Here is a 15,930-nt window from a genome sequence, read left to right as displayed (position 1 = left end):
CAGCACCAGGTAAGCTGCGGGGGCGAGAGAAGGGCTCCGGGGAAGTGCGGTGCGGCCCAGTCCAGCCCCGGCCGAGCAGCTCCCTCCGGCCCGACTCCGGCCCGGCCCTTGCGGCGCGGCTCGGGTCTGGCCCGGCCCCCGCGGCGCGGCTCGGCTCGGTTCAGCCTGGCCCCTGTGGCACGACTCGGGTACGGCCCGGCCCCCCCGGCGCGGCTCAATTCGGCTCGGGCCTGGCCCCCGCGGCTCCGGGCGACTCAGTTTGGGTCCAGCCCGGCCCCAGCGGCGCGGCTCGGCGCGGGTCCGGCCCGGCCCCTGCGGCTTGGCGCGGGACTGGCTCGTCCGGCTCCGGGCTGGACCCAAGCCCCGCGACCCCAGCAGGAGCTCCGGCTTGAGCGTGGCTCCATTGCTGCAAGCCCCGCCCCCAGGAATTGGGCCCCGCTCTTGCTAAAGCCGGCCCTGCTTCCCCTGCCCTAGGGCCTCCCATCTGCTCCCAATAAAACCATCCTCCATCCTCACAGCCATTCCCATCCCATTAATTTTTTGTCTCCCAAGACCCCACCAGTCAGTTGATCATTTGACATTGCCCCCCTCCTCATTCCTTTATTCAACTGATCCTCTAAGCCAGCCCTTCTACCAGCCAGTGTCTCCCCTGCCTCCTCCAGCATACTGATTCTGTGCCTCCTTCCTGTATGTAGTATCTGCCTTTGTTGTGCAAGGGTGTGGCTGCGGAGACCAAGGCCATCCTCCAATTTGGAAGGAGGGCTGTGACTGCAGAGGGCCGAGCAAACCAGAGCTGCCAGCAGCTTACATCAGGATCTCGCTGCTGTGGTATGTAAATTAACTTCACTGTTAAGTACAAACTCCCCCGGGGCCTTTAAGAACAATGCACCTCCCCACTGATACTGTGCCTCTGCACCTGCAGCAAATTGATATGGCATGTGATAGAGAATGTGGAAGCCTAAGGGATGGATCTGTTAGAAGGGGAGTTTAAAAATAAAGGTTTGTTGAGTACATTAAAGCCCTTCATTGAGTAGTATGTAAAACCTAGGGGGAAGATAATGAAGGAGACCTTGACTGCAGGGTCAGGTGCACACTGCAGCATGACTTCTTCCTTCCTCCGTCCAGTCACCTTCATAAGCAGAGACTGGGTAGTTCTTACCCTTGGGCAATGTTTCTGGCAGAGTCTTCTCTAGAACCAGGAGAAACACAGCTGTTGTTGGATTCCATTTTAGATCACGGGAGAGAAATAGGGGGTAAGTCTTGTAAGTAGTATTTATATGGTTGTGTGGCACCCTCTTGTGTTAGCAGTGCAATACTGCAAGGAAAGTTCTATTGCAGCTTTCCATTAAAGAGTGGGAAATGGCGAGATATTTGCTTTGCTTTGCTTTGCTTTGCTTTGCTTTGGCTTGTAATTTTGGTTTGTTTACTGGTGTGGCTCCTTGCTTGCTCTGGACCTGAGGAAGCAAAATGTAGAAATGCTTTAATAGAGAAAAATAAACACATGAAAATAAGTGTATGAGAAGGGACACACCTTGGAGGGAGTTTAATGGCTAAAATCTACAAGGGGTAGAACCCAGGAACTATTAAGCTGATCTCCACTATTACAGTGAGAAAGTAAAGCCAGTCCAAGAAAGGTTGAGGTAGGGCCTTAGACCTGGTTAGGACATAGTACTTGTTAGATTTCAGTATGACGATATCAGCTAGATCAGGGCTGGCCAACCTGAGCCTGAGAAGGAGCCAGAATTTACCAATGTACCTTGCCAAAGAGCCACAGTAATTTGTCAACAGCCCCCCATTAGCTCCCCCCTGGCTCCCAGCACCTCCCGCCCATCAGAAGCCCCACTGATCAGTGCCTCGCACTCCCTCCCCACACCTCCTGATCACCTGTTTTTTGGCGTCCAGGAGGCTCTGGGGGGGGACAGGGAGGAGCGAGGGCATGGCAGGCACGAGGGGGCGGTAAGGGGGCAGGGCCTGTGGGGGCAGGGACTGGGGGCAGGGCCTGTGGCAGAGCCAGGGTTGAGCAGTGAGCACCCCCTGGCCCATTAGAAAGTTGGCATCTGTAGCTCCAGCCCTGGAGTCAGTGCCTATACAAGGAGCCGCATATTAACTTCTGAAGAGCCGCATGTGGCTCCGGAGCCACAGGTTGACCACCCCTGAGCTAGGTGCTTTCTTGTCCTTAAAGGTAGATAGTATGAAGAGATGACTACTTCAAATCATTGTTAATATGAGAACTTTATAAGTTAAACTGATATTGTTATGGGATCTTAAATTAAAGTCCTTTATTTTTTATATTTAAAATAGGTTCCAGATTCTTGCTGCCCATTCATCTTTACTGTTTTCTTAAGCATAGAACTCATTTTCTGTGCTACAACTGCAGTGTGATAGTGTTCCCTGACCCCTATAGTCTTCCTCCCTGTAAAAAGATCTTGTGCTGCTTCCTCACAATCAGATAGTGTCTTTCTCCTTGCTGTTATCAGCTGACTTGATTCTATTGGGGGATTTCAATTTGAGTGACATATGCTGGAGGTCTCATGCTGCCAGTACTAAAACATCCTTGGAATTTCTAAACATTATAAATGGCAATTGCCTAAATAAAAAAAGGGTTGCAGTCAACAGGGGGGAATTCTGTATTAGACCTTGTCCTAACAGATGAAGAGGAACTGATCACATAACTAAAAGCTAATGTTAGCTTATGTATAAGTAATCATGACTTGATCATATTTATAATGTTCAAGCAGAATAAAGTGCAATCCTACAATAAAATATACTTGATGCTTTAATAGGGCTAATTTCAGAAAACTGAACATAATTATGAGCCAAATCATCTGGGAGGAAAAATTTAATCAAAAAATATGAATGATCATTGGGAATAATTTAAGGACACCTTATTAGATGACCAAAAAGCCACAATCCCACAATTGAGGAAGAAGGCTGTGATGGTTTAAAAAAAATCTTGTTTAGAGAGGAAGTGAAGGGAGCCATAAAAAAATAAAAAGTAATATACAACAAATGGAAGAAAGAGGAAGTTGACAGGAATTGTAGAAAATTCATAAGTGAAGCCTAGGGACACAAAGAGAAATCTATGGCCAGAAGAATTAAAGACAGTAAGAAGGAGTTTTTAAAATATTCTAGGAACAAAAAGAATCCTGGCAGTGGTATTGATTCATCTCTAGATGGAAATGGTAGAATTATCCATAATAATGCAGAAAAGGCAGAAGTGTTAAATAAATATTTCTATTCCATATTTGGGGAAAAGCAGATGATATAAGTCTCATCATATGGTAATAACACACACTTTCTTCCACTAGTATCTCTGAGGGAAGTTAGACATTTTTAAATCAGTAGGTCCAGATAACTTGCATCAAAGAGTTTTAAAAGAGCTGGCTGAAGAACTTGCTGGGCCATTAATGTTGATTTTCAGTAAGTTTTGGAGCACTTGGGAAGTTCCAGAAGATGGGAAGAAAGCTAATGTTGTGCCAATTCTTAAAACGGGTAAATGGGATGACCCAGGTAATTATAGGCCTGTCAGCCTTACATCAATCTCAGGCAAGATAATGGAGTGGCCGATACAGGACTCGATTAATAATGAACTAAAGGAAGGTAATGTAATTAATGCAAATCAACATGGGCTTATGGAAAATAGATCTTGTCAAGCTAATTTAATTTTTTTATGAGATTACAAGTTTTGTTGACAATGAGTAGTATAAGGGCCTTACCGTCAATCAAATCCTAACCCCGCCCCTTGACCCCTTAAGCCCTGCCCCTTGACCCCTTGGTCCCTCCCACCTGTCACCGGAAGTCCCACCCCATGGGGGTATTACTTCCGGGATCAAGGTGCCACCTGACCGGAAGCAAGGTGTGTCATGTGACCCCGCTAAGAACTCCCCCCACTACCCTCCACCAATCAGGAGGGGTTTTGTGCTGAAAAGACCGCCCCGAGAGGAGATTTTAACCAATCAGGGTGACTTCTGGGGCGGGGTGACCCATCCGGAAGTGGGTCGTGTGACCCCTCTAAGAACTCCCCCCACCACCCTCTACCAATCAGGAGGGGTTTCGTCCCGATAGGACCTCCCCGAGAGGAGATTTTGACCAATCAGGGTGACTTCTGGGTTGGGGTGACCCCTCCGGAAGTGAGTCATGTGACCCCACTAAGAACGCCTCCCAAGGCCCTCCGCCAATCAGAATGCAGTACCATTACCCCAGAAATCCCAGCGCCAGACAGAGGAGGCGGCCATCTCTTACCAAGGACACGTGTTTTTGAAATCACGGAAAGGCTGCTGAGAGGAAACATGGACTCCTTTATCACCCCCATGAGAACTTCGGACTTTGTTTTAGGCCCGAGGGTCTTTGACCATCCGCGGAGAAAACGCTACATCAGTAACAGTTCCGAGGGGAGCCCTTTGGCCCAGCCGTTGCTGGATACGCCGGAACCCGACCCCGAAACCCTCGTGAGACAGCCCGATGAATGTGGCGGTCTCTCTTTGTCCACCCCCTCAGAGGTGGAAGGCGATCGCGGCTCGGGGGAGTCACCGGCGGACAAGGCGAACGGAAAAGACGGCGCTCAGGTAAATGAATGCTTAAGAAGCGATGGTCAAGGAGGGGTTGGTAACTCTGAGGATGATGGTTATAAGGAGTTTAGGAGGCTTGGCATAGAATTCGTGGAAAGGCTGCTGAGAGGAAACATGGACTCCTTCACCACCCCCGTGAGAACTTCGGACTTTGTTTTAGCCCCGAGGGTCTTTGACCATCCGCGGAGAAAATGCTACATCAGCGACAGTTCCAAGGAGGAGGAGGGAGCGACCGAGGGGAGCCCTTTGGCCCAGCCGTTGCTGGATACGCCAGAACCCGACCCCGAAACCCTCGTGAGGCAGCCCGATGAGCGTGGCGGTCTCTCTTTGTCCACCCCCTCAGTGGTGGAAGGCAATCGCGGATCGGGGGAGGCACCGGCGGACAAAGCGAACAGAAAAGACGGAGCTCAGGTAAAATTAATGCTTAAGAAGCGGTGGTCAAGGAGGGGTGGGTAATGGGGTAGGAACCGGGGGTTGCGTACATTAAAAAAACAAGCAGTGGGGGTGCTTACACGTTTCCTTTTCTGAAAATTTCTCAACAGCTCGACGATGCCTTTCCAGACGACCCGGACAGCGATGCATCAAGCAGCGAAGATGAACTGGCCCCACCATGTTTTTGCTCAACGCCAATACGAGTTGTTGAAGAGGACTCTAAGGATGATGGCTATGAGGAGTTTAGGAGGCGGCTTGGCATAGAACTAACTGAGCCCGTGCCACGTCGTGAGCGTAAAAAAGTCATGCAGACTATTGTACGCATTGCTGTTTATGCTATCCTTAAACACTGCCTTAGGGAAAAGCTTTTTGAAGATTGTGAGGGCTGTGTCATAGATGCACCAGGCCAAAGGCACCATGACTGTGTGACTTGGACTTCAGTGGATATAAACTGCAAGCTCCGGGGCCTGTGTGCTGAGCTGTGTTTGGAAAGCTTATTAAACACTGTTGTTGCCATAGGTTATGGTATGCAATGTCTGTGCCTAACCTAAGAACATTTAGCGCAAGGGGTGACCTTGATAAATGCTGTGCAATTCAGTGCAGACCCTGACCGTGTTCTAAGGAAAATGACCAAACCGGAAGATGCCTGCTTAGAGCATTATATTGACCGTCTAGTCTGCACAAAGAGTTACAGAACCCTGCTTAAGAAAAAAACTATTTGTAAGAAATCTAAAAGGATTAAGTTAGAGAATGGTGAGGGGACAAACATGCGATATAAAACTTGGTAGCTGTAAATTTTTAAAAAGGTGGGGTTTGTGATTATCTGTGTTTTGTTAGCAGGCCTTTGGCCTTTAAGTGAGCTAAAAAATTTTAATGAAGCATCTTGGTTTTGTTTTCAAGAAGCTGTATGTTTTTTAAATAAAAAAAATAAATTGTTTGTGAGAATTAGCTCTTGTGTTTTTGCGTGTATAGCAAAAAGCTGAAATGTATGTTGTGGTGGGGGAGGGGAAAAAATCCTAAAAATGTGCTTACAATAAAACAAACAAGGCTAGTTCAGACATGTGTCTGAGTACAATAGAGTTAATATGGAGATATACTTATCTCATAGAACTGCCTTTACTAGCAGGGCCAAATATTGATTTTGCCCCAGAGCTCTAACTGGCCCTCTCAAGGGTTGAACTCACAACCCTGGGCTTAATAGACCAACACTTAAACCACTGAGCTATCCTTAGTCTGTTGATTTGAATGGGGTTTTAACCACACACACCCAGACAAAATGGTTTCACTACCCCAGATCACAAAAGGGAATGCTATGGGAGGGGTGATTAAATTAACCTGTTAGCAACTATGTTGAAGTTTTGTTTGAAACAATGGGCTAAGAGGGTATAAAAACCTCAGGTATGCTACAGTTTGACCTTTTCAACAGAAAACTTTCTTGGATAGCTGCTGGACTGCAAAAAGAGGTAAGACTTGCTGTCTTTAACTCTGAAACTATATATTATATAAGGCCACTCTTTGCCCATGCTGTCTTAGTAAATAATGGTGCCTATGTTTATTGCAGTGTGATCTGTTTAGCATGGAACCAGTAACTTTAAACTGCATTTCACCACCAGGCCAAGGTAAAAACCATTTTAACTATAGTTGTGCTTAATACTGTTGAATTAAAAAAAAAAAAAAGTATTACACAGGCTGTATAGGGATTTGGTGGTAATACTAACTAACATTTTTGCTTGTTCTTGAACCTGAAGGCTCAAGCCTCACACAGGAGGGGGAACAGAACAAGCATGTGCCTGCAACACTTTATCCCATAGTGAAAGGTAACTTTATTTATTTATTTTTTTGCAACAAGCTTTTAAATGCATGTGGGGTTTTTGAAAAGTATATGGCTGCAAACTTGGTTTGGTGTGTTTTATAAAGCTGCTGTTGTGTGTGTGTGTGAGGGGCCTGTGCAAGGCATAGGTTTTTTTTTTTTTTTTTAAAGTACTTGGCACAGGGTTTTTTACTGTGCATAATGTGATGGGTTTTTAAAATGGGGTGGATGCTACTAACTAAACCAAAGGCACATGGCTGGGGGTCAGAACAACCATGTGGCTTTTAAATGCATGTGCGGTTTTTGAAAAGTACTTGGTTGCAAACTGTGGGTTTTAAACTGGTGGTATGTGTATTTTAAACTAACAAGGGTTTCTCTGCAAAATGGATTTTATTCATAGATTCATAGATTCTAGGACTGGAAGGGACCTCGAGAGGTCATCGAGTCCAGTCCCCTGCCCGCATGGCAGGACCAAATACTGTCTAGACCATCCCTGATAGACATTTATCTAACCTACTCTTAAATATCTCCAGAGATGGAGATTCCACAACCTCCCTAGGCAATTTATTCCAGTGTTTAACCACCCTGACAGTTAGGAACTTTTTCCTAATGTCCAACCTAGACCTCCCTTGCTGCAGTTTAAGCCCATTGCTTCTTGTTCTATCCTCAGAGGCTAAGGTGAACATGTTTTCTCCCTCCTCCCTATGACACCCTTTTAGATACCTGAAAACTGCTATCATGTCCCCTCAACTGCATTAAAAGCAGTTTTGGTTTTTATTCTGCAAAATGAGATGTATTTAAAAACCTGTTTGTTGTACAGCCTGAAATGGATTATTTTGTTGTAAAGCTATGACTTTTTAAATAGAAAAACACCCTAATGAAGTCTGTGTGTGTGTGTGATATGTATGTTTACAAGACGGTTTCATGTGTTTTATAATAATGTTGTTGTTTGCTCCACAGTACAGTCAAAACATGAGAGATCCTTAGACCAGAGGGAAAACAAGCTGAAAAGAAAAAGGAAAGATCGCTGAAAAGGAAAATTCACCAGCATCAGTGACTGCTGGATGGATGAAGCCCTGTAAATATATTTTGCTTATTGGTTTGGTTGTTCTGAGGTTTTGTATTTTAAGTAAATACATAGGTGTGGGTGAGAGAGGTGGTAAAGTTCAGTTTTTGTAAAATGTTGTTTTTCCCCGTCATAGGCTTGGGCAACTTTTCTGACAATGCTGTAGTCAGAGATACAAGGACATCTCCTCCAGAACTGCCAACGAACCAGGAATCTGCTTTGAGACCTTTAACAACGCAAAACAGCACAAGAGTGCAGCTGAAACATCCGGGCGGTCCAAACCTCATATACGTCAAACCCAAGGACAAAACAAAAGACTCTGGTAAAAAACAACCATGCCACCACAACTCCAGTTCCTCAGTGGCCACCACCACACCAAGCCCTGAGGAAACTGTGAGCGAAAATGCCCACATTCACAAACCTGGAGCATGCGCTCTAGGGGTTGTGAATAAAAAAACAAGAACTGACAAACCATTCTCCCAAAACCATAAGCTTGTCCCAGCTCCCCCATATTCTAGTAGTTGGAAAGGGCTTGAGGCTTCCCTCAGAAAAGTGGTGGAGGATGTATCCTCGGGTAGTCTAAAAGAACAGGATTCTAGAAAGAAATGGGAAAAATATGATGCTTGGTTCAGAGCCATGCTGAAAAACATAAGGGCTGGAAAGGGTGGCTCTGAGCAGGCATGACTAGTCGTGAAAAGGGAACTGGGTAAAAGGGGCACCCTCCAGGGTACACATCAGCTCATGTGTAAACAAAAGGGGGGACAGCGCTTGGGGGATAAACAGATGGCTGCCAAAAAGTTCCAGGCCTGGGTTGTTGTAAAAAATTTTTAAAGAGCTAAAGAGGTAATGAGGAAAAAGAAAAAAGAGATGACACCTACTGGAGGCTCTCAAACTGGCTTGTCTGAAAATGGGGAGGCGGAATCAGACTCTGGTTTAGCAAATTCCCCAGAGGGCTCTCTAGACGGGTCCCGTTCTACTCCCAATGACCCTCATGGAGGCGCCTCAGAGTCTGACTCTCAAATAGCATCTGATGTAGAAGATGCCGCTAATGATCCCGTAGAGGAACCCCCAAGTAACCCCGAAAATGCCGAGGTGTATATGGAGAGAGTGAGAAGTTGGCAATGTGAAGTATCCAGCTTTGGGGGGTCAGATCAATCTCAGGCAAGATAATGGAGTGGCCAATACAGGACTCGATTAATAATGAACTAAAGGAAGGTAATGTAACTAATGCAAATCAACATGGGCTTATGGAAAATAGATCTTGTCAAGCTAATTTAATTTTTTTGAGATTACAAGTTTTGTTGACAATGGTAATAGCATTGACATTATAATTATATACTTAGACTTCTGTAAGGTGTTAAACTTGGAACCACACAACATCTTGATTAAAAAACTAGAACAACAGAACTCATGTGGCACACATTAAATAGATGTAAGCAGAGTCAGGATGAGCTCTACCCTGACATCTGGTGGTGAATTATGGCGAGTGTGGAAAAGAACTCCAGGGGCTGATCTTGTTTGCATAGGCACACCCACTCGCCTGGCATGAAACACAGCAACTGAAAGTGGTTACTTTGGCTGGTGTGGGATCCCCAGTTTCTCTATTATTGGGGCAGGAAGAATAAAGTTTTGTTACCCTGATTCTGTGAATCAAGGCCAGTGGAACTGTTGTATGACAGAAGGACTGAGTGAGTCCTTCACCATTACCTAAGTAGCACTTGCTTGACAAGGGGCATGGGTTACAAAACCCAGTGAATTGAGAGAGGATGGGGACAGGTATTTGTACCGGATGGTATGGGTCCCCTCTGAGGGTTTGAAACACCAATTGCACCACCTCCTCTCTCCACTGTTGAATGTCAGAGCTAACTTTGATTCCCTTAGGAGTCTAGTTACAGACTGCTGAGCTGAATTCACTTTGGGCCAATGGTGCACCAGCACTGGGGCTCCCCTACTATACTATGAGCTGAAATCGCTAAGAGCTGAAATCACAAAAGAGCTGATGTTATTAAGAGCTGAGATCACTGAGGCTGTGTTAACTAGTGGGGGAGCCTGAAGCTATATTGCTCAGCAGCTGGCGGAGCAATTTGTGGGGACGACTGGAGGAGCAGCGAGCAGCGAGCGGCATGGAGCCTTGCGGGGCCGGTTGGAGTGGCCCAAGGAACGGCGAGCGGAGCTGTTTGCGGGGACGGCTGGAACGGCTCACAGGTCGGTGAGCGGAGCGGAGTGGAGCGGAGCAGCTTATAGAGCGGAGCAGTTCGTGGGATGGCAGGAAAGTGGACTGGCTCGTGGTAAAGGCTGCGGCAGAACCCCCACGGAGAAACAGACGGCTGGCCAGCCTCGGATCACGTAAGGTGCCCCTTAACACCCTGGGTGCCCCCCCCTTTTACTCTGGGGCTGCACTGACCAGGGGCAGAGACTTTGGGGGTTGTTGGACTTTTGGGACTTTGGGTGGTTGCTGGACCCAAGAGACTTTGGGGATGTTGGACTTTGGGGACTCTGGGTGATTTTTGGGTTGCTGGATTCAAGAACCAAAGGGAAAGGACACCACCCAATTTGCTGGGGTGGGTTTTGCTCATGGTTTGTGTTATGAATCCTGTTTGTGGTGGTGTTCCAATTTTATGCTGATGTCGTTTACCTCATGTTATTAAACATTTTCTGCTACACTCAGACTCCGTGCTTGCGAGAGGGGAAGTATTGCCTCTTAGAGGTACCCAGGGGGGTGGTATGTAATTGTCCCAGGTCACTGGGTGGGGGCTCGAGCCGGTTTTGCATTGTGTTATTGAAACGGAACCCCTAGACACAGAACCCGGCCCTTGTTGCTGCCAACTTAGATGGGCAGAAGGGTTACATAGATTAAAAACTGCCTAACTGATAGGTCTCAAAATGTAACTGTAAACAGGGAATTGTCATGGAACAGGTCTGTTTCCAGTGGGGACCCCTTGCTATTTAACATTTTTATCAATGACCTGTAAGAAAACATAATTGAGCATACATAACATCATTGAGCAAATTTGCAGATGACCCAAAATTTGGGGGAGTGGTAAATAACAAAGAGGACAGGTAACTGATTCAGAGTGATCTGGATTGCTTGGTAAACTGGGTGCAAGCAAACAATGTGTGTTAATATGGCTAAATGTAAATGTATACATCTAGGAACAAAGAATGTAGCCATACTTACAGGATGGTGGACTCTATCCTGGGAAGCAGTGACTCCGAAAAAGATTTGGGTGTAAGGATGGATAATCAGCTGAATCTGAGCTGCCAGTGTGATGCTGTGGCCAAAAGGGCTAATGCAATCCTTGGATGCATAAACAAGGAAATCTCGAGTAGGAGTAGAGAGTTTATTTTACTTCTGTATTTGGCACTGGTGTGATGGCTGCTGGAATACTGTGTCCAGTTCTGGTAGCCACAAATCAAGAAGGATATTGATAAATTGGAGAGGGTTCAGAGAAGAGCCACGAGAATGATTAGCTGATTAGAAAACATGCCTTGAAGTAATAGACTCAAAGAGCTCAATCTATTTAGCTTAACAAAGAGAAGGTGAAGGGGTGACTTGATTGCAATCTATAAATACCGACAGGGGGGGCTCTTCAATTTATAGGTATAACATGATCCAATAGCCGGAAGCTGAAGATAGACAAATTCAGACTGGAAATGAGGCCTAAATTTTAACAGTGAGAGTAATTAACCATTGGAACAATTTACCAAGGGTTGTGGTCGAGTCTCCATCACTGACAATTTTTAAATCATTGGGTGATTTCCTAATAGATCTGCTCTAGGAAATATTTGTGGGAGGGGCCTTCTATGGTCTGTGTTCTGCAGAAGGTCACACTACATGATCACAATGGTCCCTTGTGGCCTTAGAATCTATTAATCTGTACTTCCCCTTTCCTTACCCCACTACAGAAAATTCATAATGAGCTTCCCCTGTTCCTCAGAAAATTGACAGCTTCCCACTCCCAATCTCCTGAAAGTCCATACTGTGCCTAGCCCAACTATCTGCAGGGTTCTTTCCAGTATGATGTGCAGGCTGTTCTTTCTCACATTTTCTCCTTTTCATCTCTTCAGTGCTGCCCAGAAAGAGTGGGTGTAGATGGAAGACATCCTTTATTACATGCTTCCCTGTTGTAAAACAGATCCAATGGGAGTCCTATCCCAGTGCATGGTGTGTTTTAGGGAGTAAGACCCTACTACAGCTGCCATCTAGTGGCATTATTCCTTAGCATTTTTGTTGCTGACTATATATACAAAATGGTCACGTCACTCCTTACTGGATATATAATGTAGCTCTACATCACTTGAGTGATGATTGGCTAGAGTACACAGAAAGAAAACTTGTCCAGGCTGGATTAGTGCCATATACTTGGGTTGGTTTCTCCATGTCTCCTCAAGAACATAAGAATGGCCATAGTGGGTCAGACCAAAGGTCTATCTAGCACAGTATCCTGTTTTCCAATAGTGGCCAATGCCAGGTGCTTCAGAGGGAATGAACAGAACAGGCAATCATCATGTGATCCATCCCGTCACTCATTCCCAGCTTCTGGAAAACAGAGGCGAGAGACACCATCCCTGCTCATCCTGGCTAATAGCCATTGATGGACCTATCCTCCATGAACTTATCTAGTTCTTTTTTGAACCCTGTTATAGTCTTGGCCTTCACAACATCCTCTGGAAAAGAGTTCCACAGGTTGACTGTGTGTTGTGTGAAGAAATACTTCCTTTCATTTGTTAAACATGCGGCCTATTAATTTCATTTGGTGATCCCTAGTTCTTGTGTTGTGAGGAGTAAACAAACACTTCCTTATTTACTTTCTCCACACCAGTCATGATTTTATAGACTTCTATCATATCCCCTCTTAGTCATCTCTTTTCCAAGATGAAAAGTCCCAGTCTTATTAATCTCTCCTCATACCGAAGCCGTTCCATACCGCTAATCATTTTTGTTGCTTTTTTCTGTACCTTTTCCAATTCCAGTATATCTTTTTTGAGATGGGGTGACCAGATCTGCACACAATATTCAAGATGTGGTCATACCATGGATTTATATAGAGGCAATATGATATTTTCTGTTGTATTATATATCCCTTTCCTAATGATTCCAATATTCTGTTTGCTTTTTTGACTGCCGCTGCACATTGAGTGGATGTTTTCAGAGAACTATCCACAATGACTTCTAGAGTGGTAACAGCTAATTTAGAACCCACCATTTTATATGTATAGTTGGGATTATGTTTTCCAATGTGCATTACTTTGCATTTATCAACACTGAATTTCATCTGCCATTTTGTTGCCCAGTCAGCCAGTTTTGTGAGATCCCTTTGTAACTCTTCATAGTCAGCTTTGGACTTAACTATCTTGACTAGTTTTGTATCATCTGCAAATGTTGTCACCTCACTGTTTACCCCCTTTCCCAGATCATTTATGAATATGTTGAATAGGACTGGGCCCAGATCCCTAGGGGACACCACTATTTACTTTTCTCCATTCTCAAGTATTACTCCTGTCCCATTTGCAAAATCCATTGCAGGAGAGACCATTTTTCTTAGCGTTATCCAGAGTCCATAGTTGTAAAGAAAGCAATTTTAACAAGAGCCACTATGAGACCCAGGGTGATGGTAATGAAGGTGTAGCGGGGTGAACACCCACTCCAGCCCTGAAGAGGGCTAGGGCTGGGGAAAGGAGCAAAACTCTGGCTGATTGGCGAAGTGGCTGCAGCTGGGGCCATGCCCCAAACAGAGCAACTCGACCTTATAAGAAGGCCAGGGCAGCCAGAAGCTGAGGAGTCTCACTCTGATTGGAGAGAGAGACAGGCCTGACTGCTGGGGACCTCACCTGGGGACCTAGAGTGAGGCAGGGCTGGGGAAAGGCCTTGGGGGCTGGGAAGCCCTAGGCCAGCAACTCCCCAGGCTGCAGGGCCTGGTCCTAGGCCCACAGGGGTATTGGGGTTGCAGAGGGGCAGCCTGAGGGTGGGTAAAGGCAGCCAGTCCAAACCCCTAGTTGCCTGTGATGATTGGCTGATAGACTGCAGTCTGCCCCAGGGCATGGGGGCTAGATGGTGACTGGCAGTAGCCACGACTGAGGCAATGTGGGGATAGGGGTGGGAGTTCCCCTGGGTGGGGAGACCCAGAGAGAAAGTGGGGTACTGCCAGGGGGGCAGCACCCAAGCCAAGTGCACTGGGGTCTGGGAGGGACACAGGGGCCAATGACAGGCAGCACACCTGGCCTACAGAGGGCTCTCTGACGACTGGTGAGCTAATTCCCGAGACGACCAGCAGGAAGCGCCGCATGGGTGAGTCTGCGCCTGATTACAGGAGGAATGCAGAGATGCTCTTTGGAGACATCAAATGTGTTTCAATAGCTGAAGGCATTCCAGAATTCTCCAAAAGAACCATGAATGATTGCAGGAGTGACTGCCATCCCCTGAGGATGTGGAGGTGAAGGTAAGTTAAGAAAAAAGCTGATGACTGTTAAATAATCAGGAGAGAGAAAACCTGTTACCTGTCCCCAATCCTGAGTATAGTGTATATCTCCTGTGAGTGCCTTCAATTCTCACTGAAGTCCTTTGATTCATCAAAACACTTAAGCACATGATTAATTTAAACTATGGGACTTAAGCATGTTTTTAAGTGCTTTGCTCAATATGTATGGAGTTAAGCACATACACCTCTACCCCGATATAACATGACCCAATATAACACGAATTCGGATATATTGCGATAAAGCAGTGCTCCGGGGGGGCGGTACTGCACACTCCAGCGGATCAAAGCAATTTCAATATAGCGCGGTTTCATCTATAACGTGGTCAGATTTATTTTTTTTGGCTCCCGAGGACAGTGTTCTATTGGGGTAGAGGTGTATTAAACACAAAGTTAAGTACAAATGGCCTTGCTGAATCATGGCTTGGAAGCTGAGGAATGGTGTGGAAATTCAGTCCCAGACTTTGTCATTTCATGATTTTACTGAGATGAGAATAATGCAGTTTATTCAAAGATTACTAAATATGAAACAAGTACATCTTGTTTTTGCCAGATCACTTGTGTGAAATGAGAATATAAAAGGCAGTGATAACTATTTACATGGCATTTTGATGTAATGAATTTAGCTCTTCTTTTGAAGCTAGTTTTAATGTTTGGCTTTGCAAATACTTAACATGTTCTTCTTGCTAGAATGAATAAATAAAGCTTTTTTTATATATTACTATAGTATAATCCTGCACATTAGGGCTAATTTCTAATACAATAACTCCTCACTTAACATCGTTCCGGTTAATGTTGTTTTGTTGTTACATTGCTGATCAATTAGAGAACATGCTTGTTTAAAGTTGTGCAATGCTCCCTTCTAACGTTTTTTGGCAGCCACCTGCTTTGTCCACTGCTCGCAGAAAGAGTGGCCCATTGGAGCTAGTTGGTGGGGGCTTGGAACCAGGGTAGACCGGCAGTCCCCCTATCAGCTCCGCTAAGTTCCCTGTGCGGCAGCCGCCCAGCAGGCTATCAATTGCCGGCAGTTTGATTGCTGTGCATGGGGAGGAAGCGAGGTGCTAATGTCCGGGTGTCTCCCTCCCCCTGCTCCTATACCCCATTTCCACAGAGTGCGGGGACACCACAGGGTTTGGGACTGAGTGAGCTTGCTGGCAGCAGCTGCTGTCTCAACTTGCTGATCTATTTTAAAAGGCAGTGTACTTAGAGTGGGGTCAGCGTACTTAAAGGGGCAATGTGCAACTGTCTCACTCACACACATGGTGTGAATGTCTCTCACACACACACACACACACACGGTGTATCTCTGTCTCTCTCTGTCATGCTGTCTCCTCTCTCCATTCCTGCTGCCTTGTAGAGTGAGTGTACATTAACAACGAGTTAACCCTTGAGGGCTCAGCCAAGTGCTAGCTCATCATTTAGCAGTGAGGCATTCCCTGGGAAATATCCCTCCCTCTGCCACCCTGTGACTCCACCAAGCTTCACAATCATCATGGCTGTGTACATTATTAAATTGTTTGTTTAAAACTTAGTGTGTGTGTGTGTGTGTGTGTGTGTGTGTGTGTGTGTGTGTGTGTG

The sequence above is a fragment of the Terrapene carolina genome, unplaced genomic scaffold, assembly GCF_002925995.2.
Source record: "Terrapene carolina triunguis isolate 2854851 unplaced genomic scaffold, T_m_triunguis-2.0 Scaffold179, whole genome shotgun sequence".
NCBI lineage: Eukaryota > Metazoa > Chordata > Testudines > Emydidae > Terrapene > Terrapene triunguis.
This window is presented reverse-complemented; position numbering follows the sequence as displayed.